The 20850-nt window shown below is 36.4% G+C and overlaps 1 non-coding gene across 1 annotated transcript; it reads right to left on the bottom strand.

The window, feature by feature from the left end:
- Positions 1–20334: 20334 nt before the first annotated feature.
- Positions 20335–20440, bottom strand: LOC128292204 (small nucleolar RNA R71). The gene has a single exon (XR_008282189.1). It is a non-coding gene; the product is annotated as a small nucleolar RNA R71 (small nucleolar RNA).
- Positions 20441–20850: the final 410 nt, after the last annotated feature.

Below are 20850 nucleotides of genomic sequence, written 5' to 3'. Positions count from 1 at the left end.
TATTTGTAATTTCATATTAGAATGGGTCTGCTGGTCTAGTAGTTAAGTGGTGTGGCTGATTACTGAAGGTCTTGTGTTTGAATACTCGTGTGAGCGAGAGAGTAATTCTTTTTGCTCTGGCCGTGTGACGTCTAGGAGAGTTCAATTAGAATTGAAATTCTGAGAGGTTGTTGGGTAATGGGATACTGGAGAGAATTAGGGGATACTCAATCAGTCTTGGAGTTTTCTCAAAAATCTTCTTCTCCCTCTGACGTTTTTCTCTGCTTTTCACTACCAATTTTTCGGCTTTCCATATTTTTGTTTCCATTAGTTTCTTCTTCTTGCCGCCATCTTTTTCTATTTCCTCTTTGCTACTATGATTTTCAATTTTGCTATTCGTCGATAAGGGAAGCATTGTTCTTCTGTAATTTTTATTTTTTTGGGGGGTTGATGTATCGTTATGCTAAGGGTTTCATCTGGTGTTAGAAGATATTCAAGGGGCCAAGGGTCTGGAATCGACGAGCTAGGTGTGCGAAACTCCTTTGTTCAAGTGAAGGTAACAATTTTCGTTGGTTTAGGAGTTGGCCGTCTCTCTGTGTTTTCGTTTAAGAATCATTTTAAATGGCTAAATTGATGAATTATTGGTTAATTATAGGTTTCGGAGGTGTTGAGATTGCAATATCAGCAAAGTAGAACCAGGTGTGTACTCAATTACACATAAAATGAGAATAGACGAAAGCCGAAAAATGAAATTATAGACGCCACACAGGCGTGTGGTAGCCCGTGTGGGAGGCCGTGTGGTAGTACACAGCCGTGTGGTCAACAGACTAGGCCATACGCACGTGACACAGGCGCATGACATGACCGTGTGATGGGCTAAGAGGCCGTGTGCCAGACACGGGCCCAATTAAGTGAGCCGTGTGGGCCACACGAGCATATGGGATTTTTAGGCTAGGCCGTGTGATCCACATGGCCAAGGCCAATTTGGGCCGTGTGGGCCCATACGGGCAAGCCATAGGGGTGTGTAAGCCTATTTTTCTGAAAGAATTCTGTAAGGTTGCACGGGTCGCCCAAGTCGACTGTAACCTACTGTAGGGTCAGTAAGCATTACCTGGACCCCTAAATGTGTGATCGATTGTATGATATCTGTACTAAGCCAGATAATACGACACTAATTGTGTAATTGATTATTGCATACTAGCATTCCATTCATTGTATGTTGCATTGCATCGGGGTGGGTTGATGATTTAATGGAAGAAGTGTCTAAAAGGCTCTTAAGCCTGTTATCTGGCAACTCAGCTGCAAGTATCTGTTTATGTGTCGTGTTTTGGTACAGCATAGTGTGTAGGGATGGGTGGCTCGATCTTATCCCTACATAGTGTGTAAGGTTGGACGAAGATGGTGTGTAGAGGTTGGTAGGTAGGATTATGATATTATGTTCTGCATCTGTATCTGATTGGGCTAAAACCCTAATTTATATCTGATTCTGCATCTGAGTGGGCTAAGGCTCGAACTAATTCTGTAATAGGCTCTGGCCTCAGACTGTTTATTTCTAACTTCTGATGATTATTCTGTATGTTTGATATCTGTGGGGATTACACACTGAGTTGAGAAACTCACCCTTTTCTGTTTAATTTGTTCAGGTAATCCCTAGCTCTAGGCGAATCAGTGTAGCGGAGGACTCAACGGTGGCCACACGTAATAATTTTAGACTATTTTCATTGTTTTTTCTTGTTTTTGATATATTATTTATTTAGGGTTTTTGTTGTAATTTTTGTAACAGCCTAATTTTCAGTGGTGTCGGAACAGTGATTCGAGATCACTAAATCCGAAAAATGAGTAGGAAATATTATTAATTTAGTGAGTATAAGTTAAATGTGAAGTTAGGAAAAATTTTGAAATAGTGAATAGTATATTAAAAAATATATATATTAAAATAATTAGAATCGAAAACGAGGTATCGAGACCTCGAAATTTTAAATCGAGCCATAAATATTTTTATAAATATTTATGGAGTGTTAATAAGTTAGTATTAAAGTTTCATCAAGAAATTTTAAAGTACTGATAGCTAATTGAACAAAAAGGACTCAATTGTATCAAGTGAAAAATTGCGGGAAATGATTAAATAGCTTAAATGATAAAAGAAAGAGGATTTAAAAGGAAAATAGACCCAAGGTCTATTTGGGCTGGACGGCAAGGGCATGAAATCAGCAAGAAAATAAGGGGAATTAAGGGCAAAATTGGAAAATTGCAAAATTTACTTAATAAAGCTAGGACTAAAGTGGAATTATCCAGATTTCTCTTTATTTTTCTGCATTCTCATCAGCAAAAACACCATGGAAGAGTTCTCTTAAGCTGGTTTTTCATATTTTTACTGCAAGTAAGTTCAATTCTTGATTATTTCTTGAAATTTTTGTGTTTTTGTGACTTTTACAACTAGGTCCACTTGTTGAATTCATTAGTTCTTGATTCTATGAAAGAAATTGAAAGTTTCTATGAATATGTGCTGGAAGTATATGATGATTTGGCATGGAATTAGAGCTTTAAATTGTTTATATGCTGATTTTATTGAAAGAATTGAATAGAAAGTGAATGTTTGGGACCTAAATTGTAAAAGAGTTTGAAGTTAGAGTTTTATGTGGAAATTCTAAATTTCAAAAGTTATGAAATAACTTATAATGTCTAGGAAAAGTATTAATTGAGAAAATTAGCTTAATTGAGGGGTTAATTAAGTAAGGACTGAATTGTATGAACTGTGGAATTTGGGGCAAAATAAAAATCAACATTTTGCACTAAAACAGTTTTGGACAGCAGGAATAGTCTAATTTTGAAAAATCACCAAAAATTTTAGAAATCTAATTAGAGGATGAATAAAATATAAAATTAAATCTTATTGAGTCTAGTTTCTTATAGAAGAAACGGTGTAAGCAATGAAATTGTAAATCATAAGATATAATAAGTTTTGTGAGACAATGTCAGAATGATTTTTGGATCCCCTTTTCTGACTTCGGAAAATCATAAAAAATTGTATAAAAATAATTAATGGATTAAATTTATATGTTTAAAATCTTTAAAGAGTCTATTTTTAATAAAAATAAGCGGGAACATCATCTGAATCTCGTACAATGAGATAATTAATTCTTAGTGAAGAAGGGTCAGAACTGTCAGACAACAGAACAGGGGTAACTTTAAAGAATAAACTGTACTTATTGGATAAACCAAAAATTATGAAAATTTTATGGTAATAAGATATGTAAGTCTAGTTTCAGGGAAAATTATCGGATCTTAATTTTGAGTTCTGTAGCTTAAGATATAAATAATTTAGTGACTATGACGCAAATGGATAGTTTTGAATATACATATAAGTAAATAGTGAAATTATTGATAATGTTACTTGTTGCATGTTATATAAATTAAGGATGTGGAATGGAGAGGAGGAGGAGGAAAATATGTATGAATATTCAGCTAGCATGGGTAATTTGCATGTTTTAGGCTCATGGATTAAATTGAATAAAAGTAAAATTTTATGGGCAATTTTGTAAAAAAAATGTTAAAAATGACCAATTTGAATGAAATGGATTATTTTATTATTTAAAATTACAAAATTGAATGAAATTATTAATTTAGCTCAAGATCAGGGAAAAACATGTTTTAAGGATTAAATTGAAAAGTGTTGAAATTATGGAAAATTCTGATATTTTATAGAATTCATGGGTTGTTATCAATTTGTTTGAGAATAACGACTGGAAATAAGGATTAAATTGCAAGAATTTTATTTTATTTTAACCTAAGGATGAAATCGTCATTAATTAAAAGTTTAGGGGTAAAATGGTAATTTTGTTAGAGCATTAGTTGAATGTATTACAACCTGAAATAAATGAAAACGACGATCAAATTTCTTTATAAAGATCCGGATGACTCGAATACGAGACTTGAACATGGAAAAGAAAAGATATCGGATTAATGAAATATCTTATAAATTAATTGGTAAATTCGGTAATGCTCTGTAACTCTATTCCGGTGACGGATTCGGGTTAGAGGCGTTACAATTTTAGACTTTCGACTTTTTGACTTTTAATTTCGGCTTTTGAACTGTTGATGATTTTATTGCTGATAAACATGATTAAAATTTGGTTTTCTCTAAAAACAAACAATTTTCCTAAAATAGAAGGTTTTCTAAAGCTTTAGCGTAAAAGAGACGTTTCACAATAAAGACCATGTGTTTTTACTCTGTGGCAAAACAAAGATTAAGCAACTAGAACAAATTTTACTCGTCAAACCCGTTTTCAAAAAAAATACTCTCATGTGACATCGTCAGATTCAGTCATAACGTCCAGGCTGAGTTTGGGGTGTTACATTTAGTGGTATCAGAGCAGGGTTGCAAAATTCGGCTGTGAATTTGGGTTTTAAATATTGGTTTTAAGGAAATGATTTGTAAATAATTTGAATTATTTTTGAAATAAGTATGGTACACTGAGTCTCTCGCGCCAATCCTATAAGTTTTCTAAACCTCTGTTTAAAATTGTCTAAAAATAAGATTAGAATATACTGAAACTACTTTAAGTAGTATATTACACTGAAAACACTCTAGGTAGTGTAGACTGGAAATTGTAGTGAGGCTACTACTCGCGATAACCGACTCTGAATATTCTAATACTGTACTGCATAAAATATCTGTTAATAAATATTGGAACTGTAAACAGTGCATAAAACTGTTAATACAGATAAATTTTGAAATTTACGATAAGCACATGTGGTACTCGTGGACTGGGTACTAGATGCCGTGGTAAGGGCCATAGAGGGGCTCGAGCTGAGTTCTTGGCATTTGATACTATTCTAATTCTGGATACTAGTGAGACATCGGTATCACCTGCGACAGAGATTGGGTCTGGGCTTCATGATCGTACGGCTGGGGATGACACACTGTCCCAAGCCATGTTACGGATTTTGGAGAGGGTTGCTGGGTCCAACACTAGATCTGGAGGCCGAGGATCAGTTACGGAACAACTCTGGTCCAATGGGGCTGAGTTATTCAGGGGTGTCACTGGTGTTGCCCCTAATGTAGCTGGGTACTAGATGGAGGACACGGAGAGAATTATGGACGACCTAGATTTTATTGCTGAACAGAAGCTTAAGGGGGTTGTTTCTCTGTTACGTGATGAGGCATACCAGTAGTGGCTCACGGTTAAGGAGGACACTCAGCCCGACCGATTGACCTGGGATTATTTTAAGACTACGCTCTAGGGTAAGTATGTCGAGGTCAACTACATTGATGCCAGGAGGTGTGAGTTCCTTAATCTCACCTAGAGAGACCGTTCAGTGGCCGAGTATGAGGCTGAGTTCTTGAAGTTGAGCCGTTATACGCGAGGCATAGTGGTGACTGAGTATAAACGCTGTGTCCAGTTTGAGGATGGTTTCAGGGATAGTTTGCGAGTTCAGATAGCTCCACAGAGGGGGCGTGATTTCTCCATTCTAGTTGAGAAGGTGAAGATCGCCGAGGAGGTTAAATGCGCTGAGCGCCAAAATTGTGAGAAAAGAAAGAATAAAAGGGAATTGGAGCCCTCGAGTTCTGCGATGAGGCCTAAGAAAAAGGCTAGGTCTGATGGGCCAGTGAGAGTTGGGCCTCCTGTTGTACCTATTGGGGTGGCGTTGTGTGGGCACTGTGGTAGACGTCCTCCGGATGAGTGTTAGAGGACTATTGGGGCATGCTTGAGATATGGGTCAACTGAGTACTGTGTTTGAGATTGTCCGTTAAGAACTAATCAGATGTAAGCTCTCGTTACTGGGACTGTATAGTCACTGAGGGTAGTCCAGTAGCCACTTAGGGGCCGAGGTCAAGCTAGGGGTGGTAACGGCATGGGCCGAGGACAGAGAGCACTGGGCAGAGGTGCTAGACCGACTAAGGTGAGGCAGCCTACTCTGGTTTATGCTGCACGTCGCCGTGAGGACCGAAATACTCCGGATGTCATCGCAGGTACATTCTTAATTTTTAATGTACATTATCTTGCACTGATAGACATAAGCTCTACATACTCCTATGCAGCTAGCACTGTGTCTGAAATTCTAATGAGATGACTGTTGTGAGTCCTTTGGGCAATCCATTCGAGTTAGTAAATTTTATAGAGACATTCCGTTAGAGGTTCAAGAGACAGTATTTCGGGCTGATCTGATGGAACTTTCATTTAGGGAGTTCGATTTGATATTGGGGATAGATTGGTTGGTAAAGCACCGAGTAAGTCTAGATTGTGCGATAAAAAGGGTTGTGTTGAGAACCAATGAGGATATTGAGGTAGTTGTGATTGGGGAACATTATGACTATCTGACTAATGTGATCTCAGCTTTGGTAGCGGAAAAGTTGGTTCGAAAAGGGTGTGAGGCATTCTTGGCCTACGTCAATATTTCTGATTCTGGGGACTTTTAGGTTAAAGACATCAGAACAGTGAGGGATTTTCCAGATATGTTTCTTGAGGAGTTACCTAGGTTACCTCCGAACCGTGAGGTGGAATTTGGGATTAAGTTGTTTCCTAGCACAGCTCTAGTGTCTATCGCCCTTTACCGAATGGCACCGAAAGAGCTGAAGGAACTTAAGGCTCAGATTCAGGAACTGTTAGACCATGGGTTCATTTGTACCAACGTGTCTCTGTGGGAAGCACCTATTCTATTTGTAAAGATGAAAGATGGGACAATACGGATGTGTATCGACTATCAGCAGCTGAACAAGCTAACAATTAAGAATAAGTACCCTCTCCCGAGGGTTGATGATTTATTCGACCAATTTAGAGGGGCTTCTATGTTCTCCAAGATTAACTTACGTTCTGGGTATCATCAGCTAAGGGTAAAGGAGGCTGACGTGCATGAAACGGCATTTCGGACTCGATATGGACATTACAAGTTCCTAGTTATGCCCTTTGGTTTGACTAATTCACTAGCGGTATTCATGGATTTAATGAATTGAGTATTTCAACCCTACCTGGATCAGTTTGTAGTGGTGTTCATCGATAACATTTTGGTGTATTCTAAAACAGAGGATCAGCACGATGAGCATCTTAGAGTGGTTCTACAGATTCTTCGTGAGAAACAGTTGTATGCGAAGTTCAGCAAGTGTGAGTTCTGGCTTCGAGAAGTGACATTTCTGGGACATGCAATTTCTGCTGAGGGGATACGAGTTGATCCTCGTAAGATTGAGGCTGTGTTGGGTTGGAAACAGGCGTGTCTGAGATTCGCAGCTTTCTGAGGCTGGCAGGATATTATTGACATTTCGTAAAAGGGTTCTCTTTGATCGTAGCTCCGATGACTAAGCTACTGTATAAGGGAATTCCTTTTTTTTGGACTAATACACAGCAGGGGAGCTTTGATAAGCTCAAGACGGTTTTAACTTAGGCTCCTGTTCTGATACAGCTTGAGCCCGATAAAGACTTCGTAGTTTACAGCGATGCGTCGCATGTAGGTCTGGGTTGTGTTCTGATACAAGATGGGAAAGTAGTTGCTTATGCGTCTCGACAGCTCAAGACTCATGAGGTTAATTACCTGACGCACGATTTGGAATTGGCGGCGGTTGTCTTTGCTATGAAGATCTAGAGGCATTACCTGTACGATGAGAAGTGTAACATCTACGTAACCACAAAAGCCTCAAGTATCTACTCACTTAGAAGGAGTTAAACCTTAGGCAGCGTAGATGGGTTGAACTGCTTAAGGATAACGACTGCACTATCAAGTACCATCTTGGTAAGGTCAATGTCGTGGCCGATGCGTTAAGCCGTAAGGCTATGACCGATCTGATAGCAATATTTACTCGACTGAGTTTTTTCGACGATGTGAGTCTGTTGGCAGAACTTCAAGTAAAATCGACATGGATTGATCAGATCAGAAATAAACAGATGAGAGATAAGTCTCTTGAGTTGCGGTTCCGTCAGGTTGAGGGTGGTATTACTTCGGATTTTAGGATTAATAAGAATGGGGTATTGTGTTTCTGGGGTCAAATTTGTATACCGAGTGATGTGGAATTTAGACAGTCGATTCTGAAGGAGGCGCATAGTAGCCCTATGCTATGCATCCAAGTGGAAATAAAATGTACCGAGATCTACAAGACCTATATTGGTGGCTAGGGTTGAAGTGAGAGGTTACCGACTTCGTGGCTTACTGTTTGACTTGTTAGCAGGTTAAGGCTGAGCATTAGTTATCTTCGGGTTTGCTACAGCTGGTTAATATACCGATGTGGAAATGAGAGCGAGTAACAATGGACTTCGTTAGTGGGTTGCCTCTAACACCCACTAAGAAGGATTCTGTATGGGTCATCGTGGATCAATTTGTAACATCCTGATTTTGGGTTTAGTCAGAACAGTGGTTTTAGGACCACAGATTCGACGAGGAAAATTTTATTTTTATTATATTTTTATGGTCTACGATTTTACAGAATGATTTCGTGAAAATTTCGTTCAAAAATTTCGACGTTTGGGCACTCAATTTGGTCAAAAGGACTAAATTGTAAAAAGTGCAAAAGTTGAGTTTTACATGTTAGAAGTGTTTAATTGTTATGAGTTTTTAATTTTAAATCAAAGGTCCTCAAATGGTAATTAGACCATTTTGAAGTTTGTGGACAAAAATTGGACATGGATGGATTTTTTTTGAAAGTTTAGTAGTAAGGGCATTTTGGTCATTTGTATATTAAATGAAATAAAATGGGAAAAATAACACAAAATGGTCATCTTCTCCATATGGAGGCCGAAATTAGCATGGGGGAAGCCATGGCTAGGGTTTTCAAGCTTTCTAAGCTCAATAGTAAGTCCGTTCTAGCCCCGTTTTTCAAGTTCTTTACGTTTTTGGAATCCCGGTAACTTGATTAAGCTTATGCTAGCAATAATTCAACTTAGGGTTCGTATTTGGAAAAATACCCATAGGTGAAATTTGTGTATTTTGGTGTTTTATGATAGAATATGAGGTTTTAAATTATGTTAGACAACTTGTGCTACTCGGTTTAAGTGAAAACGAGTAAAAGGGCTTAATCGGTAAAAATACCTAATAGTCATAAGTGCATGTTAGAGTGAGAATTTGATGTCGTCATAGAAGGGAAAAATGATCAGCATGTCATAAAACATAAGAATAAGGGATGAAGTTTAATTCTCGAGCCTAGGGGCAAAAGTGTAATTATGCAAAAGTTTAGGGGCAAAATGGTAATTTTGCAAAAGTTCGTATTAAAGGCTGTTTTGATGAATGTATGTATTAAATAAATTAATTTGGTATTATAGATCAAGAGAAACGAGATTCAAGTCATGATCGAGGGAAAAAACAAAGTTTACAAGGAATAGGCCCGATTGCTAATATTTTGTATCGAGGTAAGTTCGTATGATAATAATAATGCAATGTTATGTTTGAATTATATGTCTTACTATTATTGCATATATTGTATGATTTAATATATTGGAAAAGTTGATGGAATAGTGTTTATGATGTAGAAATATAACATGAAAGAATGTTACATGAAGTGCAAGAAAATGATGATACATGACAAGTGATATATGAAATATGTGATTTATGTTATGTAAATTCTTAAAAGCTGATTTTCTATTTGAGTTGTGTCTTATTATACTATGAATGGACAATTGGTACTATGGATAGTGAGATCGACACTTCGAGTAAGTTTGTATATAAATAATCTATCGATTCTTTTTATGTTAATATATTTCGATATCATATGAAATGTGGCTGCCTATCAAATGATTATTTGATGTAAATTATGAATTTAAATTGATTACGGACAATTTAGTAAAATGTTGAAAAGTGAGGAATTTCTCAGTTGAACCTTTGGATTAGAAACGATACCAATGAGCTATTGTGAGGTCACGTGTGTAGTACTAAGTGCAGGCTACTACGTGTACCAGATAATTGGTCGCATGTGTAGTACTAAGTGCAGGCTACTATGCGTACCTGATAACTTCGATCACGTGTGTAGTACTAAGTGCAGGCTACTACGTGTATCAAATGGTTAGGTCACGTGTGTAGTACTAAGTGCAGGCTACTACATGTACCAGATAATTGGTCGCATATGTAGTACTAAGTGCAAGCTACTATGCGTACCAGATAACTTCAGCTACAAGTGTGGAAATGAGAAAATGTGCAGGCAATTGTGTATCTGTTATTATTCCGATGAGTTCAACGAGAAATCGATTAAGTGAAAAAAAATGTGAAAGTGATTATGTGATGAACAAGTGCAAGTATATTTTTATTTGAATTTATGAGCAATATGCTCGATATTTGAGCGAACCTCGGTAAAATGGAAGGGATTAAATGAAATTGTGCAAAAGTGAACTTTAGTAGTAAAATAGTGTTGGACAGCAATAGTGCATGAATTTGAAAATTTACCAAAAATTGTGTAAGTTGAATTAAATTTCAAATAAAATATGTAATTAAAGTTTATTGAGTCTATTTTCACATAAAAGAAACAGGGGAAGCAAAAGAATTCCATATTATGTGATATTTGAATTCTTGTGAGAAAGTGTCTGAATGAATTCGAGATCCCTTTTCGACTTGGAAAATTGTTAAAATTATAGAAAACAATTTTGGGGTATAATTTATATTCCTAGAATCTTGGATAAGTATACTTTTAATAAAAACAAACGAGAACATCATCCTAATTTTGTACTATGAGATAAATAAATTTTAGTGAAGAAAGGTCAAGCTGTTAAACAAAGAAAGCAGGGAGATTTTGAATAATAAACTGTACTTATTGATGGACTAAAAATTCTGAAAATTTTATGGTGGAAAGATATATGAGTCTAGTTTTTTTTTAAAATTTATGGATCTTAATTTGGAGTTCCGTAACTCTAAATATAAATGACTTAGTGACTATTACTCAAGAAAACAAATTTAACGAACATGTGTAAATGTACAAATGAGTTAGTTTTATTTTGGGAAGCATGTTAGTAAATTGCTTATTATTATTTCATGTGAGCTTACTAAGCATAAAGCTTACCCCCTCCTTTCCATTTCTTTTAGTGTTGTCGTTAGCTCGTGGTTGGAGAACGTCGGAGGCAAACATCACACTATCAAGCCAACACCTTGACAAGATAAACACATATGCTAGATTTATCAAGTGAGTGGCATGTATAGAGACCTAATTTTATAACATGTGTTATTATTATTTGGCCAAATATATTGGTCATTAGTGAGCTAATGATTCTGACTTATAAATCTAGCTATTTATGTTATGTTTGATATTGGTGATGTGCATATGCTTGGTTGTCATGCATGGTTGGTAATAAGTTGTTTAAGTTGTTTAATTGATGAAGTAAGTTTAGTAACACTTCGTGCTTGACTCCAGCGATGGTCTCGGGTACGGGGGCGTTACACGATTGACCAAGTCTGTTCAATTCATTCCGGTCAGGACGAACTTCTTTCTGCAGAAATTGGCTAAGCTCTGCATATTAGAAATAGTGAGACTTCATAAGGTACCTGTGTCGATCATCTCTGATAGGGATCCATGTTTCACGTCTCGATTCAGGAAGAAGCTTCATGAAGCTCTGGGTTCAAGGTTAGACTTCATACTGCTTTCCATCCTCAGACAGATGGTCAGTCGGAGAGGGTGATTTAGATACTGGAGGACATGTTGAGGAGTTGTGTGATTGACTTCCGAGGTAGTTGGGAGGAGTATTTGCCATTAGCAGAGTTCGCTTACAATAATAGCTACCAGTCTAGTATATAGATGGCACCTTACAAGGCACTGTATGGTCGTAAGTGCCATACTCCCTTATGCTGGACAGAATTGGGCGAGTGACGCATTCTGGGTCCAGAGATGGTTTCTAAGACTGAGGACAAGGTTCGTTTGATTCGAGATCGACTAAAGCAGCTTCTGATAGGCAAAAATCTTATGCGGATCTGAAACGTCGAGAGATAGAGTATTCTGCGGGAGACTTAATTTTTCTCAAGGTCTTGCCATGAAAAAAGGTTCTGAGGTTCGGTCGCAAAGGCAAGCTGAGCTCTCGGTTTATCGGGTCATACTAGATTCTGAAGCGAGTGGGGCTAGTCGCATATTAGTTGGAGCTACCTTCGGAGTTGGATCGCATTCATGATGTGTTCCACGTCTCTATGTTGAGGCACTACCGCTCTGATCCCATACACATAGTTCCTGTGGTGGAAATTAAGGTTAGGCCAGACCTAACATTTGAGGAGGAGCCGGTTGAGATTCTAGACCGTGACATTAAAATACTACGAAGGAAATCTATTCCCTTAGTAAAGGTGTTGTGGCGAAATCATAGCACTGAAGAGGCTACGTGCGACCCTAAAGATGTGATGTGTCAGCAGTATCCTCACCTATTCTGATCAGGTAAATTTCGAGGCCAAAATTTTCTTTTAGGGGGGGTAGAGTTGTAACGCCCAAAGTTTGATAAATTTATTTCTATGAGTTTCTGACACAACTATGTATTTGCTTCAGTGGTTAAGTATTCTGGGTGTGTGTGGAAGGTCCCAAGTTCAAGCCTTGCATTTGGCAAATTTTGGCTTTTTCCTAAATTAAGCCTTAAATTCTAAGCAGCAGGCTTATATTAAACTATTTGTAATTTCATATCAGAATGGGCCTGTTGTTTTGGTGGTTAAGTGGTGTGACTGATTACTGAAGGTCTTGTGTTCGAATCCCCGTGTAAGCGAGAGAGTAATTCTTTTTGTTCTAGGAGTGTGACATCTAGAGGAGTTCGATTAGAATTGAAATTCTGAGAGGTTGTTGGGTAGTGGGATAGTGGAGAGAATTAGGGGATACTCAATTAGTTTTGGAGTTTTCTCAAAAATCTTCTTCTCCCTCTGACGTTTTTCTCTACTTCTTACTACCAATTTTTCGGCTTTCCATATTTTTGTTTCCATCAGTTTCGACTTCTTGCCGCCATCTTTTTCTATTTCCTCTTTGTTGCTACGATTTTTGGTTTTGCTATTCATCGGTAAGGGAAGTATTGTTCTTCTGTAATTTTTTTATTTTTTGGGGGGTTAATGTATCGCTATATTAAGGGTTTCGTTTGGTGTTAGGAGGTATTCAAGGGGCTGAGGGCCTGAAATCGACGCGCTAACTGTGTGAAACTCCCTTTGTTTAAGTGAAGGTAACGATTTCTGTTGGTTTAGGAGTTGGCCGTCTCTTTTTGTTTTCGTTTAAGAATAATTTTAAATGGCTAAATCGATGAATTATTGGTTAATTATAGGTTTTGGAAGTGTTGGGATTGCAATATCAGTGAAGTAGAACTAGGTGTGTACTCAATTACACAGAAAACGAGAATTGGCAAAAGCTGAAAAAAAATTGTCGATGCCACACAAGCATGTGGTCGCTCATGTGGGAGGCTGTCTGGCAGTACACGGTCGTGTGCTCAACGGGTTAGGTCGTACGCGTGTGACACAAGTGCACGACAAGGCCGTGTAATGGGCTAAGAGGCCGTGTGCGAGACACGAGCTCGATCAAGTAAGCCGTGTGGGCCACACGAGCGTATGGGTTTTTTGGGCCAGGCCATGTGATCCACACGGCCAAGGCCTATTTGGGTCGTGTGGGCCCATACGGGCAAGCCACATGGGAGTGTGAGCCCATTTTCCTGAAAGAATTCTGTAAGGTTGCACGGGTCGCCCAAGTCGACTGTTACCTACTATAGGGTCGGTAAGCATTATCTGCACCCCGAAATGTGTGATCTATTGTATGATATCTGTACTAGGCCTGATAATACGGTACTGATTGTGTGATTGATTATTGCATACTAGCATGTCTTTCATTGTATGTTGCATTGCATCGGGGTGGGTTGATGATTTAATGGAGGAAGTGTCTGAAAGGTTCTTAAGCTTGTTATCTGGTTGCTCGACTACAAGTATCTGTTTATGTGTCGCATTTTAGTACAACATGGTGTGTAGGGATGGGTGGGTCGATCTTATCCCCACATGGTGTGTAGGGTTGGACGAAGATGGTGTATAGAGGCTGGTGGGTAGGATTCTGATATTCTATTCTGCATATGTATCTGATTGGGCTAAAGCCCTAATTTATATCTGATTTTGTATCTGAATGGGCTAAGGCCCGAACTAATTCTGCAATGGGCTCCGGCCTTAGACTGTTTATTTTTTACTTCTGATGATTATTCTATATGTTTGATATCTGTGGGGATTACACACTGAGTTGCGAAAGTCACCCTTTCCTATTTAATCTGTTCAGGTAATCCCCAGCTTTAAGCGAATTGGTGTAGCGGAGGACTCGACGGTGGCCACACGTAATAATTTTAGACCATTTCCATTATTTTTCTAGTTTTGATATATTATTTATTTGGGTTTTTTTTTGTAATTTTGGACTTTGGAATTTTTGGCTTTTAATTTCGGCTTTTGAACTGTTGATGATTTTATTACTGATAAGCACGATTAAAATTTGATTTTCTTTAAAAACAAACAGTTTTCCTAAAATAGAAGGTTTTCTAAAGCTTCTGTGTAAAAGAGACGTTTTAGTCACTATAAATACCATGTGTTTTTACTCTGTGGCAAAACAAAGATTAAGCAACTGGAATAGATTTTACTCGTCAAACCTATTTTCAAAAAACCACTCTCATGTGACATCGCCAGATTTGGCCATAGCGTCCAGGCCGAGTTTGGGGTATTATAGTACGCAACTTAAAGAAAAATTCATGTACCTTGCTAATGGATTCTCAAGCACATGACCAATGATAAAAGCTAATTCATAGAGGTAATGCCAAAAAGTTGAGGAGAGGTTATATTTGGTGAAAACTCCAAATGATTAATTGGAAGTATTGGTTCCATAGGTATAAATTCTTCCACCATCTTTGAAAATGTGTTTTATGTCAATGGTCATAAGTATAACCTCATTAGTATTAATCAACTCTGTCAAAGGATTCAACGTAATATTGGAATTCAATGGGTGTAATGTTGTAAATATTGTAAATAATAAGATTCTTTTTGTAGGATGTAATATAGGTAATATTTTTATGGTGTATTTGCATTATTTAAATTGCTTAAATGTTTTTTCTTGGCTAACAGTGAGAATGCTTGTTGATTATTTTTGGAAAAATTCCGGTTCGAAAACGGTCTTTTTGCATAACAAAAAAATAAAAATTTAAAAGCTGAGTTGGTCTGTGATATTCATAGTAATAATTTTTTTTTTGAAATATACATGTACTTTGAGCGAGACGAATCCCTGACGTTCCCGAATTTCAATCAAACAACCTTCTCCATTATTCTCGTACCACAAACTCCTTCGAGTGTGGGTTCGAACAGTTTCGAACCAAACACAGAACCATAAATAATGTTCTTACTTTCAGTAGAAATGTAAATCTCTCTCTTTCTTATAGAAATTGGTAGAATTGTTATTCTTGAAAATAAAATTTATACTTAGAAATAAGTTCTAACTATTTTTAGGCGAAATAACAACATTGAAAAATTATGTAGAATTTTTGTTCTTGTGGTGTCTTTTTAGCCCTACCGGTGTCATCTATTTATAGGGAAAGAAAGTGATACGCTACTAAACTAGTGGAATAAAAATAATATTTATTTAATAGAAAAACAATCTCCTAGTTAAATTAGGAGAGAAAGGGGTGACTAACCCTAGTTATTTTACTAGGGTTTTCACCCCTCATACTTGTCATAAGGGGTTTTAGGCCTTTCCTATATCAGATTCAATTGTATGTACTTTCTGAATTTTTAACCCAACACTATATAATTTAATCCAACCTACTACATGTTTTCTATTTCCCAAAATAAATATTATTTATTAAATTATTTAAATTAAAAATTTTTTCAATTAAATAATTTTCTCAATCCAACTCTAATTCCGGTCAAATCATCGCAATTTTATCGTAAAAGAATATATGAGAAAATATATTTAATTTTTACATTCAACGGATTCAAAATGACAAATTAATTTAATTTCATTTTCGAACTGCAATCAATTAAATAATAATTTGAAAAACTTAAATTATTTCTTAGGTCATTTCAATACTTAGTGAGAAACCACGTTCATTTCCGAATGTAACCCATTTCTTCACCTTTATCATTTTTATCCATTTATGTTCATTATTCAACATGCAACTCATTTATTGTTTCAATGAGCTAGCAGAGGGACCAATTGCACAGATGTAATTAGGGCTAAAATGAATTATAATTAAGTTCTAGCTTTTCGCCTATTATTTATAAACACATTTAGTTATGAAGTCATTCCACTACAGCGTCGTGACTGAACTCTCCCTAATTACATACCTGTAACACCCCATACCTGACCCGATCATCGGGTTTGAACTATAGGATGTCACATTTGTTGTGTAACACCTCTAGTCCTACCTGATTGCCAGGTCCAAGCTACTAGATGCTACAACTGTTTTCGGAGCAATTACAAATGTTTAATGGTCAAATCATAACATTCAATAAGTAAACACATGCTTTTCATAATTTAAATACAATTTCTAACTTATATTAGGTCTTAAACGAGCTTGCATACGCTTTAAAGTTAACCCGATATTGAATAAGGACCAAATTGTAAAAGTTAAAATTTTTAAAAATGACATCATGATGTGACATACTGGCTTGGCTTGTCATGACAATGGGATTCCTCATCGCGTCGTGGCTTGAAACCAACAGCTTGTCACGACGACGTACTTTCAACATCACATGCTGTTTCTGCAAATTCCTACAATTTTTTACCTGAAACACCTAACACTTCTTAAACCACAGACATACTATATGCAAATTCATACAATTGCCATTCTAGCTATCCATCTACCAAAAACAAGTTAAAACATTATATAAAACTAATCTCATTCAACCAATTTCCAAATAACTTCAAAATCATCACCAAGTATGCCATTCAATTCACTTAACTATATATTATCCATCAATGTAACCAATTAACCATCCACATATTAATTTTGTTAACTATGCCATTCCATAATATCCATACCTTTCCATTTGAAACTATCAATACTTTCATATCTAAGAATTCTCCAAAGCATACTAAACAAGCACTTGAGCATAGAATGTAAAATATACCATTACAACTAAGTTCAACACCCAAAATAGCAAGTACAAGACACCTATGTACAGATGCCATAAAATCGGACTTAGTGCAATCGAAATACTACCAAATTGAAGATGAAATAGTGTGAGTTTCTTAGTGATCCACAAATGCATTCCTTAAGCAACAATCTATAGGGGAAAGGAAAAAAAATGGTAAGCATTTCGAATGCTTAGTAGTTTTATAAGAAAATCTACTCAAGTTAGCATGGCATTACAATAATTTAAGCAACAAAAATATGATGGTACATAACATGGCATTTCCTTGGCTCCCTTATACATTCATATACAACTTAAACAACACAACCAATAGTTTAGTTCATTAACATATCAAAATTCATCATACACGATTCATATACTTATTCAACCATACCAACTTGTATCATATGTCAATCAGTTCATGATCCTTATTCAAACATAATTATTGAATTCATGTGAAAACTTTTCATCCATTCATTTTCATTCAATTTTTTTTGTTTTTCGCCTAGAGAACTATAGTAAAACAACTTTGGATATACGAGACCTATTGGCTCACACAAGCTGACATATCCAAGTTGCTCACACAAGCTTCAGATCAGGGTTATATATATAAGCTTTATTTGGTGTTGCTCATACAAACTTTAGAGAATCAGCAACATGTGTTGAATCTCTAGCCATCGATAAAGAATTATTCAGTGTTGCTCACACAAGCATTAGAGAATCCGCAACATATATTAGATCTCAAGCCATCGATCATAAAATTCTCAATTAAACACCCGATTCCTTTTTAACCCTAATGGCATGTCATTCAAATTCAAATTGTTTACTAAGTTCTCACAAGCACTTTTACCTGTTCCAAGTAATTTTGAACTATGTAACCATGTACACTTTTACACATTTCATATATACATTTCATTGTCCAATTCATCACTTTACAGCAATCTATAATAGCCACAATTTCCATGCTTTACAATTTAATCCAATTAATACCAAATTCATCCAAATCACAACAATTAAAGCATAAACATAATAAATATAATTTGATCATAGCATAAATAATTTATTAAGTTTCATCTGAACTTACCTGACAAAAATGACAATAGACGAGAGGCTGAGGACTAATTTGCAATTTTTTCTTTTCTTCAGTTACCCTCTAGGTGGTTCAATTCTCGATCTATATGGTAATTCATTTCGAGTTATCAATACCAACCATTTTATAACATTCTATGATATGCATGAGCATATTTAACTTTTTTAAGAAACCCCTAAAGTTTTGTATTTTATTCAATTTAGCCCCTAAAACTGAAATTGATAAGTCGTAATTTATACATATTTTTTATCCCATGCTTAGCACATTTTTGGATGAATTATCATTATATTTGTGGAATTTGATGCTCCTAATCCTTCAATTTCATGTTTTATATTTAGGTGAGCATAAGAGAGTAAAAAGAGCGAGAAACGGGCCAAAAAAAGAGAAAATGGGTCAACGTAGGAAATCAACACGGCCTGGACTTCCTCACACGGGGATACCACACTCCCGTGTCTATTTAGCAGACTTTAACACGACCTAAGCCACCCCACACAAGCGTGGCACACGACCGTGTCCCTGTCGAGCCCAAGTCTAGTTCTCCTCAGAAAAGGCCACTTTTGAGGGTTTTGAAGCATTCTAAAGCCTATATAAACACCCGAGGAGGCACCTAGAGAAAACACACGGAGTGGGAGGCAAGGAATTACTCGAAGAAAGCCGATTGATCCATCTCAGAAGTCGGATTCTCCTTCAAGACTAAAGGTCTCCCTTCAATTTCCTTTAGGAGTTTTTGGGTTTCTTTATGTTTTGTTATTATTATTCTTCTGAGATGTTTTCTTTTACACATATGAACTAAATCCCTTAAATACCTAAGGGGGATGAAACCTCAGATGAATCTTGTTACTATTTTCTAAATTATATGATAAATACTTGATTTGTTCTTAATTATGTGTTCTTAATTCTTGCTTTAATATTCCAAGATATTGATTCAAGTATTGATGTGCTTATTCAGAGGAGCAAAAGTCCCTGTCTAAGAGTAGATCTAGCATAATTAAGCGGAGTTGATTGCACTCCTAGACATAAGGCGACATAAATCTGCCAGATTAGGGTCAAACCTAATAAGGGAATCCATAGATCGAGTTAATGCAACACTAGGGGTTTTAATTAGAAAGAGATTTCAATTAATCAACCTAGGGTTAGACGTTGTTAGTCTCGAGAGAGATAATAATATAAATTAGGGATTTTTACGGATCGAGTCAAGTGAATAAATCGTCTAGTTCAGAGTCAAATAACAAGTGAAGTCTAGGAGGATTCTTCTTTGGGTATTGTCTAAATAAATTAGTTTTCCCAAAAGTATTTCCCCAATTTACTTCCTATGCATTCTTAGTTTAGTGAATTAGTTTAGTTTAAAAACACCCTTAAATTCTTAGGCTAGATAATAAAAAGAAGGTTAATACTAGTACTTTTAGTTCCTATGGGTTCGACATTCTGGTCTTGCTATAAGCTATACTGCTGTTCGATAGTTGCGCTTGCCTTTATCGTGATAATAGTTAGTTTTCAAGTACGATCAATCATAAATATAAAACTTATCACGCACATCAAGTTTTTGGCATCATTGCCGGAGAACTAAAATATTAGGAACGCTTAATTTTTATTACTTTAGCCATTTATTTTATTGCAATTTAATTTTTATTTTAATTTTGTTTATATCACTAAATTTTCTTTTTTTTACTTCTGGCAAGTTTTTATAGTTTATGACTAGAAGAAACCCGTCAGGACCTCTACTTTTTGATAGTGAGATCGAAAGCACAGCTCGCAGAAATCGAAGAGAGATAAGGCGAAGCCTACGATACATAGAGGAAGGGCAAGAGGACAATATTCAAACCATAACCAAGGAGATGGCTGAAAATCATAATAATCCGCTACCTCTTGTAGCTGTTGTGAACCTAGTAAATCAGGATCCTGCTTCTCGTACTATGTATGATTATGCTAAACCTAGTTTAACAGGAGCTGAATCGAGTATAGTTAGACCTGCTATTGCTACAAAGAATTTTGAATTGAAACCAAACACGATTCAAATGATACAACAGTTTGTTCAGTTTGATAGTTTGCAGGACGAGGATCCAAACACTCATTTAGCAAACTTTCTGGAATTCTGCGACACCTTTAAGATCAATGGCGTTTCTGATGATGCCATTCACCTTCGGTTATTTCCCTTTCCATTGAGGAATAAGGCTAAATAGTGGTTGAACTCATTACCAAGATCACCACTTGGGAACAAATGATCGAAAAGTTTTTGCTTAAATATTTTCCGCCGGCTAAAACAGCTAAATTACAAAATGATATTTCTTCTTTTGTACAGATGGATTTAGAAACACTCTATGATGCATAGGAGAGATACAAGGATCTATTGAGAATGTACCCTCACCATGGGCTACCACTTTGGCTACAGGTTCAAACTTTTCACAACAGCCTGAATCTTTCGACTAGACAGATGATTGCCGCAGCTGCTAGTGGGACTATTAATAATAAGACATCTGAAGAGGCTTATGAATTTATAGAAGAGATGTCCCTGAATAATTATTAGTGGCAAGTCATGAGGACAAAGCCGACGAAAGCGGTCGGTATTTTTAACGTTGATTCAGTTACTATGCTCTCTAATCAGGTAGAACTTTTGAATAGAAAATTTGATGGTTTACTTGGTTCTTCACAGGTTCATCCAGTAATGCAGTACGATGCAAGTGGAGGTGGAACAAGCAATTTAGAATTCCCACCCTATGGCCACAACATGGAGAACGAACAAATGAATTATATGGGTAATAACCCCGACTTCAAAATAATCCTTA

The sequence above is a fragment of the Gossypium arboreum genome, chromosome 4, assembly GCF_025698485.1.
Source record: "Gossypium arboreum isolate Shixiya-1 chromosome 4, ASM2569848v2, whole genome shotgun sequence".
In the NCBI taxonomy this organism is placed as follows: Eukaryota; Viridiplantae; Streptophyta; class Magnoliopsida; order Malvales; family Malvaceae; genus Gossypium; species Gossypium arboreum.
Note: the sequence above shows the minus strand (reverse complement) of the source record. Positions and strands in the feature narration are given on the sequence as shown.